Source organism: Triturus cristatus, chromosome 5_2 (assembly GCF_964204655.1).
Source record: "Triturus cristatus chromosome 5_2, aTriCri1.1, whole genome shotgun sequence".
Lineage (NCBI taxonomy): Eukaryota > Metazoa > Chordata > Amphibia > Caudata > Salamandridae > Triturus > Triturus cristatus.
Genome location: NC_140588.1, coordinates 371,241,357 through 371,259,463, shown reverse-complemented (window position 1 = coordinate 371,259,463; position 18,107 = coordinate 371,241,357).

The following is an 18,107-nucleotide window of genomic DNA, read 5'->3' as shown; positions in this document are numbered from 1 at the left end:
ACAATTTAGATTGGTTTGAGTTTTGGTGATTTTTTAGGTCGGAAATTAAAAACGAAGTTTTGTGTAATTATATTAATGGCGTTCGGATGTTGAATAATTGGTCCAATACTATGGGACAGTAAATTTGTTGACATTGGTAGTTTTGATAGAAATGAAGATTTGAAAAAAAAAAAAAGGACCCGACTTGTATGTTTGAAAAAATTTTTAGAAAAACATTGTATGCCAATTGTAATTTGAAAAATATTTAAATTTGAATCAAAGCAAGAAAGTAAGTAAAAAACTAATTTTAGAAAGAAAGAATGTTAGAAAGATTTTCCAGGTAGTCTATAGCCACACACAACGAAAATTGTTGTACAATAGCCAATAGTCTCTCCGACATTTCCCTTGTTTTGACTGTTACTCGTGGGTTTAGACTACCTGCGAGTGTTTGGGCTATTCTCATTTCTTGAAAACTTTGCTCCTTCTTCAAAGTTTCCAAAAAAGAGTAGAAGTTTGGATGTGGTTTTCCAATTGTGTGGTTGAAGGAGTTATGCCATCCCTCAATGGCATTGTTTGTTTTTGCTTCTCCCTCTAAACAACTCGTGTAGCAGTTCCACCACTCCACATGGAATCGTGGCTTCCTCCTGCGACCCGATCTGCTTAGGTGTCCAATCCATGTGTCCTCGAAATAATTTAGAATGGGTGCCAATTTTTCTTCGTTACTCGTATAATAAACAGATTCTATAATTGCAGTGTAGTACTCGTCCACACTATCGGGAGCAACAAAACAAAGTGCAGTTAATTTTTTTAGTTCAAATTGTAGTTTGCTATCACGAGAATATTCTGCAACTAGGGATGTTTTTTGTAATTTACGCCAAAATGCCTGGGAAAAATGAAAAAAACATCCCTGAATTTGGGTATCCGTGTACGTTTTAGTGATCACATTGATCATGCTCAATTCAAAATCAATAATTATTTTCTGAGGACTTTGAGATGTTTTACTTTTAATCACTGATAAAAGTTCAGTGTATGTTGCAGAAGTCTTATCAGGTAGCAAACTATATACTAAGGGAATTACACTATTGTTAATTTTGGCATGTATAGTGTAAATTTGAGTGAAAGGATGGGGTGTACTTTTAAACGTCCCATCCATCATCCAAATTTCACTACTTTCTAACTTAGCAAGGTTACGTGGGGTACTAAAAATGAGAATTCGTTTCTGAGGGTTTTCGTTGTCATGCAGAAGGAAAGGTTCATCAGAAAAAGAAATAGAAAGATCATGTGGAATTCTAATGTCAGAGAAAGAATGTGGTGTAGATAATTGAATGTTACTTGCCTGCTTTTGTCTTTGAATAATTCTTCTCAAATTAGGAATTATAGGCATGTTACTAGCAACATGACTGGGGACATGCTGTGCAACCTCTCTTAAAATTGATCCTGTAGAATCATTGGAGGTGCTTGCAATAGCTTTCATTTCGTTCACTGTTTCTCTAATTTCTACCTCCATTGCAGAGGCAGAGTGGTTATGTTCTGTGGTTTTCACAACTAAATTATCAACAGTAACCGCTCTGCCACTGCAATGGGTAGTGTAGTATTGCACACACCTCCAATGATTTCTAGTTAAACTTATTCTTTCCTTACTTTATATGTATCCTCCATGGTTTAATACATTTTTGCCCTTCCTGGATTTAATATACTTTGCAGCTTCCAGACTAGACATTATCTGAAAAGATAAGAGAAGAAAAACAAATTAGTCTGAAAAATTAAATGACATACCTAAAATATAACAGTTACACTATCCAAAACTCTCCCTACTGCTGCACCTTCCTGGAGTTGGAATAGTAAATTGCACCCCTACACCATCCAACACTTTCCCTACTGCTGCACCTTCCTGGAGTTGGAATAGAAAATTGCACCCCTACACCATCCAACACTTTCCCTACTGCTGCACCTTCCTGGAGTTGGAATAGTAAATTACACCCCTACACCATCCAACACTTTCCCTACTGCTGCACCTTCCTGGAGTTGGAATAGTAAATTGCACCCCTACACCATCCAACACTTTCCCTACTGCTGCACCTACCTGGAGTTGGAATAGTAAATTGCACCCCTACACCATCCAACACTTTCCCTACTGCTGCACCTTCCTGGAGTTGGAATAGTAAATTGCACCCCTACACCATCCAACATTTTCACTACTGCTGCACCTTCCTGGAGTTGGAATAGTAAATTGCACCCCAACACCATCCAACACTTTCCCTACTGCTGCACCTTCCTGGAGTTGGAATAGTAAATTGCTCCCCTATACCATCCAACACTTTCCCTACTGCTGCACCTACCTAGAGTTGGAATAGTAAATTACACCCCTACACCATCCAACACTTTCCCAACTGCTGCACCTACCTGGAGTTGGAGTAGTAAATTGCACCCCTACACCATCCAACATTTTCCCAACTGCTGCACCTTCCTGGAGTTGGAATAGTAAATTGCACCCCAACACCATCCAACACTTTCCCTACTGCTGCACCTTCCTGGAGTTGGAATAGTAAATTGCATCCCTACACCATCCAACACTTTCCCTACTGCTGCACCAACCTTGAGTTCTGAAAAAAAATTCTTCAAACTGCAACTCTTTTTATAATTATTTTTAAATTTTATTTACATTAACAATTAAATGGTTAGTCTAACATATTGAAGGTTTAAAAACAATGCTGTATAACAATACCTTGTTTTTTTGAAAATGCTTTTCTTGGTGAGGCTTGTAAAGTTGAATTGGCCTGTTGGCTGGAGTTGTAAGGTATGTGATCGAAAGAATCTTTCAGCAACGAAACAAACAATTGTCTTTTGAAAAAAAAGAGGAAAAAAAAAACTTAACGTTGTTTTAAAATGTAAATTCAGATTAACTTTTAAAAATTATGACATAGAATATAACTAATACTACATAACACTTTCCTAACTATTGCATCTTCCTGGAGTTAAAATAGAGAAATGTACCCCTACACCATCCAACACTTTCCCTACTGCTGCACCTTCCTGGAGTTAGAATACTTAATTGTACCCCTACACTATCCATCAGTTATCCTATTTCTGCACTTTAGTGGACTAACAATTGCAAAAGGAATGACTATTAAATTGTGGAAATTATAACACTGATAATGTAAAATACCTTTTTCAGTTGTTGTTTGTTCTCGTGCCTTTAAGGTAATGCTTGCTGCAGGATAAAGTTATTTTTTTGTAACCGATTTACTCTGGAAAATTTTTTTTTTTTTATAAATTAATGTGACTTAGCCAACGTTGGTTAAAAAAAAAACCCATTTTTAAAAAATATGATATTTGACAAATGAGTATGAGTAACAATTGGTTAAGCAAAACATAATACACATTGAATGCATTTTAAAATAAGAGTAATAATGGATACACCTACACTATCACTCTATTACTGTACTGCTGAACATTCTGGGACTAAGAAAACTAATAGTTACCTCAGTAACATGAAACGCTTTTTCAGATGTAGTACCTAACTGAAGTCTTATTAGTAATTGTTACCCCTGCACCATGGTATAATTTCGTTTTTGATGTAGTGAGAATGAGGAAAAAAAAAATTTACCTTTGCAATACAACACATTAGCTAATGGTAAAAATATATTTTTAAAGTAAAATAATTAAAATTAAATTACATTTACCTTCACAATAGTAAAGGTGAGTCGATTACGTGGAGGTGATGCAAAATTAGGTACACCAATTCTTGATTCTCAATATTTTGCAAGTTTCTGTTTTTGGAAAAGAAAGTAGTTGTTTTAAGTTGGTATATATTTTTAGTGATAACAAATTAGAAACAGTACATTTTAAAAGTTAATATTAAAAATTTTAAAATATATTTTGTATGGAAAGCAAACATATTTTACGCAAAACCATGGTATAAAAATATTTTACTGACTTACTAGTAGTTGTCTACTAATAATGCTTTTCCGAACGAATTCAGTGCTCTCTCTGAGGAGGTCGCAGTGGAGGTGACAGAGGGTCAGGTTTTGACGTCTGGTCTCTCTGGTAGTTGATAATCAACTGATTGCAAAATGGTGTCTTCCTGGTATTTATAAGTTTTACTCTGTGTCACTATTAATTTTTTTAAAAACTGCGTTCGTTGTGTTTTTTTTTATACTTTATTTTACTGTGGAAAATGATAATTTAAAAATGCATTTTAAAATGTATTGTTTTCATTCATTTGCTCCGTTTTGGCATCCATTTTGGAACATGTCTTTTGGTATTGTTTTCATAGAAAGTGTTGTAGGACAAGTTTTACAAGTGAGATGGTTAAAATGGCGCCTATGTGTATGTGTCTTCTTTTTTACTCTGTTTACTTACTTTCCGATGTTATCATGATAAAAATGTGTATGTACTGTTGTTAAATCTATCGTTCTTTTTGTAAAACTTTGAAATGTGTGAAAACGGAATTTTATGGGGGATTTTGAGTATTAATTTTAATACTCGAGTATTAATTTTAATACTCGAGTATTAATTTGGTAATGCATTTCAGTCGATTTACGCTCAGTTTTTCTCCACATTTTAATACACTTCCCCACCCTAAAACCCCTAATTTCCCTGCATCCCGTGCCAGATTTTATTGTACTTTTAAATAAAAAAAAAAAAAATTGCGTTGTAATGGTATGCGTTGTAATAGATTTCGTTGTAACAGCACTTTTCAGTATTTTAATAGGTTTTGCGTTGTAAAAGTATTCGTTGTAAAGTAATGCGTTGTAGTAGTACTTGCGTTGTAAAAAATGCGTTGTAATGGTATGCGTTGTAATAGCATGCGTTGTAACGTCATACATCCGTGCCCAGACACAGGAGGGGTGGGTGCAGAGTCCTCCCAGCAGTGCCCAGACACAGGAGGGGTGGGTGCAGAGTCCTCCCAGCAGTGCCCAGACACAGGAGGGGTGGGTTCCCATCAATCCCAGCAGTGCCCAGACATAGGAGGGGTGGGTGCAGAGTCCCCCCAGCAGTGCCCAGACACAGGAGGGGTGGGTGCAGAGTCCTCCCAGCAGTGCCCAGACACAGGAGGGGTGGGTTCCCATCACTCCCAGCAGTGCCCAGACACAGGAGGGGTGGGTGCAGAGGCCTCCCAGCAGTGCCCAGACACAGGAGGGGTGGGTGCAGAGTCCTCCCAGCAGTGCCCAGACACAGGAGGGGTGGGTTCCCATCACTCCCAGCAGTGCCCAGACACCGGAGGGGTGGGTGCAGAGTCCTCCCAGCAGTGCCCAGACACAGGAGGGGTGGGTGCAGAGTCCCCCCAGCAGTGCCCAGACACAGGAGGGGTGGGTGCAGAGTCCTCCCAGCAGTGCCCAGACACAGGAGGGGTGGGTGCAGAGTCCTCCTAGCAGTGCCCAGACACAGGAGGGGTGGGTGCCTATCACTCCCAGCAGTGCCCAGACATAGGAGGGGTGGGTGCAGAGTCCTCCCAGCAGTGCCCGGACACAGGAGGGGTGGGTTCCCATCACTCCCAGCAGTGCCCAGACACAGGAGGGGTGGGTGCAGAGTCCTCCCAGCAGTGCCCAGACACAGGAGGGGTGGGTGCCTATCACTCCCAGCAGTGCCCAGACATAGGAGGGGTGGGTGCAGAGTCCCCCAGCAGTGCCCAGACACAGGAGGGGTGGGTGCACAGTCCTCCCAGCAGTGCCCAGACACAGGAGGGGTGGGTGCAGAGTCCTCCCAGCAGTGCCCAGACACAGGAGGGGTGGGTGCCTATCACTCCCAGCAGTGCCCAGACATAGGAGGGGTGGGTGCAGAGTCCTCCCAGCAGTGCCCAGACACAGGAGGGGTGGGTTCCCATCACTCCCAGCAGTGCCCAGACACAGGAGGGGTGGGTGCAGAGTCCTCCCAGCAGTGCCCAGACACAGGAGGGGTGGGTTCCCATCACTCCCAGCAGTGCCCAGACACAGGAGGGGTGGGTGCAGAGTCCTCCCAGCAGTGCCCAGACACAGGAGGGGTGGGTGCACAGTCCTCCCAGCAGTGCCCAGACACAGGAGGGGTGGGTGCAGAGTCCTCCCAGCAGTGCCCAGACACAGGAGGGGTGGGTGCCTATCACTCCCAGCAGTGCCCAGACATAGGAGGGGTGGGTGCAGAGTCCCCCCAGCAGTGCCCAGACATAGGAGGGGTGGGTGAAGAGTCCTCCCAGCAGTGCCCAGACACAGGAGGGGTGGGTGCAGAGTCCCCCCAGCAGTGCCCAGACACAGGAGGGGTGGGTGCAGAGTCCTCCCAGCAGTGCCCAGACACAGGAGGGGTGGGTGCAGAGTCCTCCCAGCAGTGCCCAGACACAGGAGGGGTGGGTTCCCATCCCTCCAAGCAGTACCCAGACATAGGAGGGGTGGGTGCAGAGTCCCCCCAGCAGTGCCCAGACACAGGAGGGGTGGGTGCGGAGTCCTCCCAGCAGTGCCCAGACACAGGAGGGGTGGGTGCAGAGTCCTCCCAGCAGTGCCCAGAAACAGGAGGGGTGGGTTCCCATCACTCCCAGCAGTGCCCAGACATAGGAGGGGTGGGTGCCTATTCCTCCCAGCAGTGCCCAGACATAGGAGGGGTGGGTGCAGAGTCCTCCCAGCAGTGCCCAGACACAGGAGGGGTGGGTGCCTATCACTCCCAGCAGTGCCCAGACATAGGAGGGGTGGGTGCAGAGTCACCCCAGCAGTGCCCAGACACAGGAGGGGTGGGTGCAGAGTCCTCCCAGCAGTGCCCAGACACAGGAGGGGTGGGTGCAGAGTCCCCCCAGCAGTGCCCAGACACAGGAGGGGTGGGTGCAGAGTCCTCCCAGCAGTGCCCAGACACAGGAGGGGTGGGTGCAGAGTCCCCCCAGCAGTGCCCAGACACAGGAGGGGTGGGTGCAGAGTCCTCCCAGCAGTGCCCAGACACAGGAGGGGTGGGTTCCCATCACTCCCAGCAGTGCCCAGACACAGGAGGGGTGGGTGCAGAGTCCTCCCAGCAGTGCCCAGACACAGGAGGGGTGGGTGCACAGTCCTCCCAGCAGTGCCCAGACACAGGAGGGGTGGGTGCAGAGTCCTCCCAGCAGTTCCCAGACACAGGAGGGGTGGGTGCCTATCACTCCCAGCAGTGCCCAGACACAGGAGGGGTGGGTGCAGAGTCCCCCCAGCAGTGCCCAGTCACAGGAGGGGTGGGTGCACAGTCCTCCCAGCAGTGCCCAGACACAGGAGGGGTGGGTGCAGAGTCCTCCCAGCAGTGCCCAGACACAGGAGGGGTGGGTGCCTATCACTCCCAGCAGTGCCCAGACATAGGAGGGGTGGGTGCAGAGTCCTCCCAGCAGTGCCCAGACACAGGAGGGGTGGGTTCCCATCACTCCCAGCAGTGCCCAGACACAGGAGGGGTGGGTGCAGAGTCCTCCCAGCAGTGCCCAGACACAGGAGGGGTGGGTGCACAGTCCTCCCAACAGTGCCCAGACACAGGAGGGGTGGGTGCAGAGTCCTCCCAGCAGTGCCCAGACACAGGAGGGGTGGGTGCCTATCACTCCCAGCAGTGCCCAGACATAGGAGGGGTGGGTGCAGAGTCCCCCCAGCAGTGCCCAGACACAGGAGGGGTGGGTGAAGAGTCCTCCCAGCAGTGCCCAGACACAGGAGGGGTGGGTGCAGAGTCCCCCCAGCAGTGCCCAGACACAGGAGGGGTGGGTGCAGAGTCCTCCCAGCAGTGCCCAGACGCAGGAGCGGTGGGTGCAGAGTCCTCCCAGCAGTGCCCAGACACAGGAGGGGTGGGTTCCCATCCCTCCAAGCAGTACCCAGACATAGGAGGGGTGGGTGCAGAGTCCCCCCAGCAGTGCCCAGACACAGGAGGGGTGGGTGCAGAGTCCTCCCAGCAGTGCCCAGACACGGGAGGGGTGGGTGCAGAGTCCTCTCAGCAGTGCCCAGAAACAGGAGGGGTGGGTTCCCATCACTCCCAGCAGTGCCCAGACATAGGAGGGGTGGGTGCCTATCACTCCCAGCAGTGCCAAGACATAGGAGGGGTGGGTGCAGAGCCCTCCCAGCAGTGCCCAGACACAGGAGGGGTGGGTGCCTATCACTCCCAGCAGTGCCCAGACATAGGAGGGGTGGGTGCAGAGTCCCCCCAGCAGTGCCCAGACACAGGAGGGGTGGGTGCAGAGTCCTCCCAGCAGTGCCCAGACACAGGAGGGGTGGGTGCAGAGTCCCCCCAGCAGTGCCCAGACACAGGAGGGGTGGGTGCAGAGTCCTCCCAGCAGTGCCCAGACACAGGAGGGGTGGGTTCCCATCACTCCCAGCAGTGCCCAGACACAGGAGGGGTGGGTGCAGAGTCCTCCCAGCAGTGCCCAGACACAGGAGGGGTGGGTGCACAGTCCTCCCAGCAGTGCCCAGACACAGGAGGGGTGGGTGCAGAGTCCTCCCAGCAGTGCCCAGACACAGGAGGGGTGGGTGCCTATCACTCCCAGCAGTGCCCAGACATAGGAGGGGTGGGTGCAGAGTCCCCCCAGCAGTGCCCAGACACAGGAGGGGTGGGTGCACAGTCCTCCTAGCAGTGCCCAGACACAGGAGGGGTGGGTGCAGAGTCCTCCCAGCAGTGCCCAGACACAGGAGGGGTGGGTGCCTATCACTCCCAGCAGTGCCCAGACATAGGAGGGGTGGGTGCAGAGTCCTCCCAGCAGTGCCCAGACACAGGAGGGGTGGGTTCCCATCACTCCCAGCAGTGCCCAGACACAGGAGGGGTGGGTGCAGAGTCCTCCCAGCAGTGCCCAGACACAGGAGGGGTGGGTGCACAGTCCTCCCAACAGTGCCCAGACACAGGAGGGGTGGGTGCAGAGTCCTCCCAGCAGTGCCCAGACACAGGAGGGGTGGGTGCCTATCACTCCCAGCAGTGCCCAGACATAGGAGGGGTGGGTGCAGAGTCCCCCCAGCAGTGCCCAGACACAGGAGGGGTGGGTGAAGAGTCCTCCCAGCAGTGCCCAGACACAGGAGGGGTGGGTGCAGAGTCCCCCCAGCAGTGCCCAGACACAGGAGGGGTGGGTGCAGAGTCCTCCCAGCAGTGCCCAGACGCAGGAGCGGTGGGTGCAGAGTCCTCCCAGCAGTGCCCAGACACAGGAGGGGTGGGTTCCCATCCCTCCAAGCAGTACCCAGACATAGGAGGGGTGGGTGCAGAGTCCCCCCAGCAGTGCCCAGACACAGGAGGGGTGGGTGCAGAGTCCTCCCAGCAGTGCCCAGACACGGGAGGGGTGGGTGCAGAGTCCTCCCAGCAGTGCCCAGAAACAGGAGGGGTGGGTTCCCATCACTCCCAGCAGTGCCCAGACATAGGAGGGGTGGGTGCCTATCACTCCCAGCAGTGCCCAGACATAGGAGGGGTGGGTGCAGAGTCCTCCCAGCAGTGCCCAGACACAGGAGGGGTGGGTGCCTATCACTCCCAGCAGTGCCCAGACATAGGAGGGGTGGATGCAGAGTCCCCCCAGCAGTGCCCAGACACAGGAGGGGTGGGTGCAGAGTCCTCCCAGCAGTGCCCAGACACAGGAGGGGTGGGTGCAGAGTCCCCCCAGCAGTGCCCAGACACAGGAGGGGTGGGTGCAGAGTCCTCCCAGCAGTGCCCAGACACAGGAGGGGTGGGTGCAGAGTCCCCCCAGCAGTGCCCAGACACAGGAGGGGTGGGTGCAGAGTCCTCCCAGCAGTGCCCAGACACAGGAGGGGTGGGTTCCCATCACTCCCAGCAGTGCCCAGACACAGGAGGGGTGGGTGCAGAGTCCTCCCAGCAGTGCCCAGACACAGGAGGGGTGGGTGCACAGTCCTCCCAGCAGTGCCCAGACACAGGAGGGGTGGGTGCAGAGTCCTCCCAGCAGTGCCCAGACACAGGAGGGGTGGGTGCCTATCACTCCCAGCAGTGCCCAGACATAGGAGGGGTGGGTGCAGAGTCCCCCCAGCAGTGCCCAGACACAGGAGGGGTGGGTGAAGAGTCCTCCCAGCAGTGCCCAGACACAGGAGGGGTGGGTGCAGAGTCCCCCCAGCAGTGCCCAGACACAGGAGGGGTGGGTGCAGAGTCCTCCCAGCAGTGCCCAGACACAGGAGGGGTGGGTGCAGAGTCCTCCCAGCAGTGCCCAGACACAGGAGGGGTGGGTTCCCATCACTCCCAGCAGTACCCAGACATAGGAGGGGTGGGTGCAGAGTCCCCCCAGCAGTGCCCAGACACAGGAGGGGTGGGTGCAGAGTCCTCCCAGCAGTGCCCAGACACAGGAGGGGTGGGTGCAGAGTCCTCCCAGCAGTGCCCAGAAACAGGAGGGGTGGGTTCCCATCACTCCCAGCTGTGCCCAGACATAGGAGGGGTGGGTGCCTATCACTCCCAGCAGTGCCCAGACATAGGAGGGGTGGGTGCAGAGTCCTCCCAGCAGTGCCCAGACACAGGAGGGGTGGGTGCCTATCACTCCCAGCAGTGCCCAGACATAGGAGGGGTGGGTGCAGAGTCCCCCCAGCAGTGCCCAGACACAGGAGGGGTGGGTGCAGAGTCCTCCCAGCAGTGCCCAGACACAGGAGGGGTGGGTGCAGAGTCCCCCCAGCAGTGCCCAGACACAGGAGGGGTGGGTGCAGAGTCCTCCCAGCAGTGCCCAGACACAGGAGGGGTGGGTGCAGAGTCCTCCCAGCAGTGCCCAGACACAGGAGGGGTGGGTCCCCATCACTCCCAGCAGTGCCCAGACATAGGAGGGGTGGGTGCCTATCACTCCCAGCAGTGCCCAGACATAGGAGGGGTGGGTGCCTATCACTCCCAGCAGTGCCCAGACACAGGAGGGGTGGGGGCAGAGTCCTCCCAGCAGTGCCCATGGAAAGAAAAGGGTGGAGTACCCACAGATACAATGCCCACAATTGTCAGTCAGGTGCTCAAAGACCCTGCAGAACACGTAACACAGGTGTGCGAGGCTGGGAGTACACACATGCATAGTCTGTAAAAGGGAACATGTCCACATGAAGTCATGTCAATATACTCCATACACAAGTACAGTGACACCAAGGATGCCACTAATGATGCAGGTGGAGACATTGCCCAGCATGCATGGGCAAAGTTGAACGGATCCATCACACACCCAGGATATGTAGACACAGCCCAGCACAACATTTAGGAAACACCCTGCAGGGAAGATGTCAGGGGCCACAGAGGAAGGAACACACCTTGGGACAATGTCACCATGCAGTAAGAGCTGACATGAACAAAGAGATTTGGCAAATACCTTGTGATGGCACACAGATACCAGGGTCCACCCCATGAGCAGCACACCACTACATTTCCCAGACACCTAACACATTATCACCACCCCAAATCATGGAGCAGCACCAACAACAGCAATACCAGAAAAGCAGTAGTGTTCAAAGGAAAAAAAACATTTGCTTTATTCAGCATGAAAAATAAATGGTTAATAAAAGTTCAATATGTACAAGGCCCATAGGGCAGTCCATAGTCCAATTCCTGGTGGGGGACACATAGGGACGCATGTCCCCTAGCTTGCCTGCACAGTTCATACCTCCTTAGCTCCCACAGGGGGGGGGGGCATCATGTGGGGGGGGAAGGACCAGGCACCGCAGGGACAGGAGGGGCAAGGGTAGGTGTTGTGGGTGCAGGGACGGAGGACTCCACCACAGGGGGTGGGGCAGCACCAAAGGTGGTGATGAGAATGGCGCTGCACACGGTTGCAAGGTCCCCCAGCGTCTCCCCTGCACCCGAAGGAAACACAGGCCCCCAGGAGGGGGGGGAGTCAGAGGGATGGGTCGCAGCACTACTGGGGGAGGGTGTGGACAGGGGGGGGACTCAACTACCCTGACCGGGGACTCCTTTGACCGCTTGCGGGGTGGTGACACACTGGGGCTCAGGGACAGAGCGGCCATGAAGGAATCTTTGTTTGAATCTTGGCCAGGAGAGCTGAGGGGAGTGGATTTGGAGGGAGTGGGTTGTGAGGAATGTGGACTCCCACTGTGGCTGCATGTCTTCCGTTTGCCCCCCGACCCAGTGGGTGTGCCTACTCCACCCTGTGTGTGCGTGACGGGAGGTGTGCGCTTGGCCTTCCCTGGTGGTGTGGTGCCTGTGTCTGGTGGGGTGTGTGCATGGGGACGTCTGGGTGTGCTTGGGACAGGCATGGGAGTGGGAAGTGTGGATGGTGCAGGGGTAGGGGGGGGACGCAGCGCTGCAGGAGACCCACTGCTGCAGTCAGTGTCGAGTCTATGGACCTCAGCAACTGGCGTTGGTCAGACTGCGCAGCTGAGATGCCCTCCATGTATGCCTCCATCTGGGTGAGCACACAGGTGTGGCCATGTAGGACATTAAGCATCGCAGTCTGACCAACCTGCAACTGGCGCAGGATGTCCACAGACTCGGCATTCGCGGCAGCAGTGGAGACAGGGGTAGGGGGTGCGGTGCCTGGCAAGAAGGAGACACGTGGTGACCTAGCACGGCGGGAAGGGACCCGAGCAAGTGGGAGGCCGGTGATGGTAATGGAGGGGGCGGGCAGAGATTGAGTGCAGCTTTCAGCTGTGGGAGCTGCCTCCGCCCCCTCTGGGAGCTCAGCCTCGGACCCGTCAGCGTCATAGTCGGTGGTGGGACTGGACAGGTCCTCCGCCGTACTCCCCTCGGCCTCCGTGCCACTTGATTCGCCAGACAAGACAGCACTGGTGCTCGATCCCTCTTCACGGTCCGTGCCAGTGTCTCCCTCGGAGTCCCCCGACGATGCTGTGGGCAAGGTGAAGAGACAGGAAATAATCAGACACCTGGATACATATGTCAAATGAGTCAAATCTACATAGGTCACAGTGCATAGCCTGAAAAGCAACATGAGTAACATCTACAATACAAGGTACATATGTATGCCCTGCAACACACGGTTGGTTGACCCACCATGCCACTGAGAAACAATGGAGAGCATGACACAACAGCAAATTACTTGATATCAAATTGGACAGAGGAGCCAGGCTCTGGGGACAATCGTGCACAGCATCTGCACCACACAGCGTTGCCAAAAAAGGGATGAGCAGGAACCATGTCTATGAACTTTAGGCACATGCTGCAAAGCTAATACATTAAACCATGCCCAACATGACTGGGTCACTGCACCTTGAGTGTATGTCCAGACAAACATCACACACAGGCCAGACCTACCAAGGAGACTTCAGATTTTTACATGTAGGCCTTGCCCGCACAAACAGACAGAGGAAGTACTTACACCCCTTACTCTGGGATAAAAACACATGGCCTGCACTAAATCCTGATTGTACACAAACTACCCCTGGTGCGCCTGTCCACATATATCATTGACAATAAACCATCATCAGATTGTCGTACCAAGACACACAGGCACTGCCCACTGTGAGTATGCACAAGCAAAATTGGGTCACACAGTACAGTGGACACATGTAGCACAGTTTACGTAAGTACAGATGAGGACAGGGTACAATGCCACAGATCCCAACCTATGCCGAAGACACAGAGAATGTCCACATTGTTGGATGACACACATGATACCTAGGAAAAGGGGCCCCAGGGCACGGTAGTGGCCACACTCCTCCATGGTCCTGGATGGATATGACTGCAACTGAAGCAACCATCCCTGCACTATGCATTACTCCCACTCATGCACATCATGTCAGAGGGCACAACATTGGACATGCATGCTGACTCACCATCAGTGCCAACTGACATGGACCCCACAATGACTGAACTGGCCAGGGCACAGGCAAGGTCCCAAAACCTGTTACACACCACCCCCACACATGATGCTGCAAGCATTGGGCACTTGGATTAACTGCCAGCCTAGATAACCTTGTGCAAGAGTGACTACACACAGACCATGGAACACATGGCAAGGAGGGGAAGGGAGGAAGAACAGCACCGGTGTACTTTGGGGAACAGGTCATGCACTGCACATTTAAAACCTGGCAGTGTATCCATGCAACAGCGCACTTCCAAAAGCTGGTGACACACAACAAACATACATGTACCTACCCCCTTCCTGCTGCTGCTTCTCCAGTAAGCGCCTATCCAAGTCGGGGAAGACCACCGCCAGCACACGCTTATGGATGTGGGTCAGACGCCGGCGCCCACGGTTCTTGTGGCTCTCAGGTGAGTTCCCCAGCAGGACCCGTGCGATCCTCCTCGTCCAGCACCGGCTATCCTGCCAGCGTTTCCTCACCTGGGCTAGGCGCCGCTTCCGACCCTCCGTCTTCCTCACGGCACTGACGGCTTGCTTCCATATCTCTCCCTTGGCATGGACGCCTACCTGTGAGGATGCAAAAGTGAGAATACTTTAATACACCTGAGCAATGACACAGAGACACACATATTAATAACTTGTCTTGTTTGAACAGGCCATGGTATGCAGGCAACTCATTGCACCTTTTTCATAGGGACATTATCCTCTGGGGAAGGCCAAATGCACTACGTGGCATTGAACGTACACAGGTAGCATGAGGGGTGCCACACAATCAATGATCCTGGATCACACTGTGCATCACAAGCTACACCAGGATTATGTACAGCACCTCAAAGCAGTCACATGCCCCAGCCCACTGACGCAACCTCAGCAGAGTACACAGACACACACAGGCACAGGACAATCACCTGCCATTGGCAACTGCGGGTACAAACCTCACTCTGCCCATGTGCCACTAGACTGGGGGGTGTCACAGGTGTGGGGCTGGCTCAGCACGGCAGTCACACAGCACTGCTCCCTGCTCACATCAGATGGCTGTTAGAAAGGATAGACGGACCGGGAGGGTCGGCCGGGGTCAGGAGGAGAGGTCTCCGGGGAGAGCCGTCTCCAGCGATCGTACAGACAAGTAACTTCCCCCCCCACAGACAGATACCACACCCGGATAAGGTTCAGTGTTCTTTATAAGCACTTCTTAAGGTACGGTTGAATGTTACAAGGAGGTCTGGACTCAGGGGTCCCCTCGATTCAAGTCTCTCAAAGCAGGGTAAGGGGTAGCGGGACAGTCTGTATACCAGTCAGGTAGTTTGGATGAGATGATGATTAGCTCACAATCCTCGAGCTTAGTTGGTGCGGGCCGCGGCAGCGCCAGCAGGTCCCGGAAAGATGGTCGATGTACGGTCCGCGGCAGCGCCAGCAGGTCCCGGTGAGGATGGTCGTTACAACGGGCCGCGGCAGCGCCAGCAGGTCCCGGAAAGATGGTCGATATACGGTCCGCGGCAGCGCCAGCAGGTCCCGGTGAGGATGGTCGTTACAACGGGCCGCGGCAGCGCCAGCAGGTCCCGACGAGGATGGATATCGTAGAAGGCCGCAGCAGCGCCAGCAGGCAGGACGATGGTTCACAGGAGCGGGCTACGGCAGCGCCAGTAGTCCGTCAAGGCTGAGTTCTCTCGGTGTCTCTCGACTCCAGGATACAACTGCCTTCCCGCTCCGGAGCTGCCCCAGTTATAGGGCAGGCGCTCTTTGATGTCCGGACCCTCGCACTTGGAGGTCGGAGGGCCCGGGATGAAGGTGTCCAGACACCCAGCAGGGGGTGGAGCCAGCGCCTGGGGGAGCTGGAGGCGATCGGCACCTGGCGGGGGAAGAGCTCTTGACACTTCGTCCTCCTATTGACCTGCCAAGTGGTCCGCTCACCTCCCGGGTGGATGGTGGTGCCGGGATGTCGGGGCCGGTCAGGCCCGGGGTTTAGGGTCGGGGCGAGGCCACGCGGCCTCGTGGTGCAGGGCCCAAGATGGCGGCTTGAACCGGCCGGGGGAGCCGGTGGGGCTGGGCCCTGTGATGAGTAGAGGTCCGAGGGCAGAAGATCCGTCGGGAGACGGGGTACGGGTGCTTTTCGTGGGTTAAGCCAGGTGGGCCGGAGCTCGGGCCCTGTCGTGCGGGGAGGGAGCAAGCCCTTCGTGTGGCCTGTCCAACATGCGTCCCCCCCAGCTGAAGGCGGGGAGAGTCACCCATCTCCTTGGGGACTCTCTTCGTCGAGGCGGAAAAAGCGGGACAGGCCATCCGCGTTGGCGTGGTCTTGGCCTGGTCGGTGCTCCACAGTGAAGTCCATTCCCTGCAGGGAAATGGACCAGCGCAAGAGTTTTGGGTTCTCCCCCCGCATCTGCATCAGCCACTGCAGGGGTCGATGGTCGGTTTGTACCCGGAAGTGGGTACCGAAGAGATAGGGCCGGAGCTTTTTGAGGGCCCACACCACTGCGAAGGCCTCCCTCTCGATGGTGCTCCAGCGCTGTTCTCGGGCCAGGAGGCGTCGACTGATGAAGGCCACCAGCTGGTCATGACCTTCGGGGTTCAACTGAGAAAGGACGGCTCCGATGCCGTGGTCGGAGGCGTCGGTCTGTACCATGAATTCCCGACTGTAATCGGGGGCCTGGAGCACAGGGGCGGTGCATAGAGCGGCCTTCAGCTTCTCGAAGGCCGCTTGACAATCGGGGGTCCAGTTAATCCGCTTCGGCTGGTTCTTGGACGTGAGACCCGTGAGGGGCCCCACGATGCTGCCGTAGTCCTTCACTAACCGCCGGTAGTAGCCGGTGAGCCCCAAGAAGGCTCGGACCTCGGTCTGGGTGACGGGGGGCTGCCAGGACTGGATGGCAGCAATCTTAAGTTGTAGCGGGGCCACCAGCCCGCTTCCCACTTGGTGCCCAAGGTAGGTCACAGACCCTTGGCCAATTTGGCACTTGCCGGCCTTAATTGTGAGGCCGGCCCGCTGGAGGGCCTGTAGGACCTCTTGGAGGTGACGGAGGTGGTCGGGCCAGTGGTGGCTGTATACAGCGATATCGTCCAGGTAGGCAGCGCTGAACTCTTCGAGCCCCGCCAAGACCTGGTTCACGAGGCGTTGAAACGTGGCGGGGGCATTCTTCATGCCGAAGGGCATGACCTTGAACTGGTAGTGGCCATCGGGGGTAGAGAAGGCTGACCGTTCCTGAGCCCTGGGTGTGAGGCCGATCTGCCAGTAGCCCGCTGTTAGGTCGAAGATACTGAGGTAGCGGGCGGCCCCCAGCCGGTCGATCAGCTCGTCTGCTCGGGGGATCGGATGAGCGTCGGTCCGGGTGACAGCGTTCAAGCCCCGGTAGTCGACGCAGAATCTCAGTTCAGGTGCGGTGCCGGGGGCAGCGGCTTTGGGGACCAATACAACCGGACTGGCCCAGGGACTGTCCGAGGGCTCGATGACCCCGATTGTGAGCATCTTGGTCACCTCCTCCTGTATGCAGGCCCGTACCCGATCTGGTACGCGGTAGGCCCGGTGTCGGACAGGGGGACTGTCCCCGGTGTCCACGTCGTGCAAACACCAAGGGGTGACCCCGGGGGTGAGGGAGAACAGGGTAGCGAACTGCCGCAGGAGGTTCCGGCAGCCCTGGCGTTGCTCCGAAGTGAGGGCGTCAGAGAGCCGGACCCCGTCCACGGAGCCGTCATTCTCCTGAGTCTTCAGAAGATCCGGGAGGGGTTCGGAGTCTTCCTCTGCCCCACTGTCCGTAGCCATCAGGAGGCTGAGTTCTGAGCGCAGAAAGTGTGGTTTGAGTCGGTTGGTGTGGAGGACCCGAAGGGGGTTCCGGGAGGTCCCCAGGTCGATGAGGTAAGTGACGGGGCTTTTGCGCTCGACCACTTTGAAGGGCCCCGTCCACTTATCTTGCAAGGCACATGGTTCGGTGGGGGACATCACCCATACCTGTTGTCCAGGCTCGAACTCAACGGAGGAGGCATTGTGATCATACCACTTCTTCATGTCCTCCTGGCTGGCCTCAAGGTTCGCCTTGGCCATCTCTCTGAAGCGCCGGGTCTGATTGCGTAGGGCCAGGAGGTATCTGAAGACGTCTGGAGGGGTTTTTAGGGGGGCCATCTCCCAACCTTCTTTTACTAGGCTGAGGGGCCCTCGCACAGGGTGCCCGTACAGGAGTTCGAAAGGGCTAAAACCGAGGGACTTCTGGGGAACTTCGCGGTAGGCGAAGAGGAGGCACGGGAGTAGTACGTCCCACTGGCGACGGAGGGGCTCTTCCAATCCCCCAATCATCCCCTTGAGGGTGCGGTTAAAACGCTCCACTAGTCCGTTCCCTTGGGGGTGATAGGGGGTCGTGAATCTGTAGGTGACCCCGCATTGTTGCCAGAGGGACTTCATGTATTTGGATATAAAGTTCGTGCCTCGGTCGCTGACGACTTCTCGGGGGAAGCCTACCCGGGAGAAGAT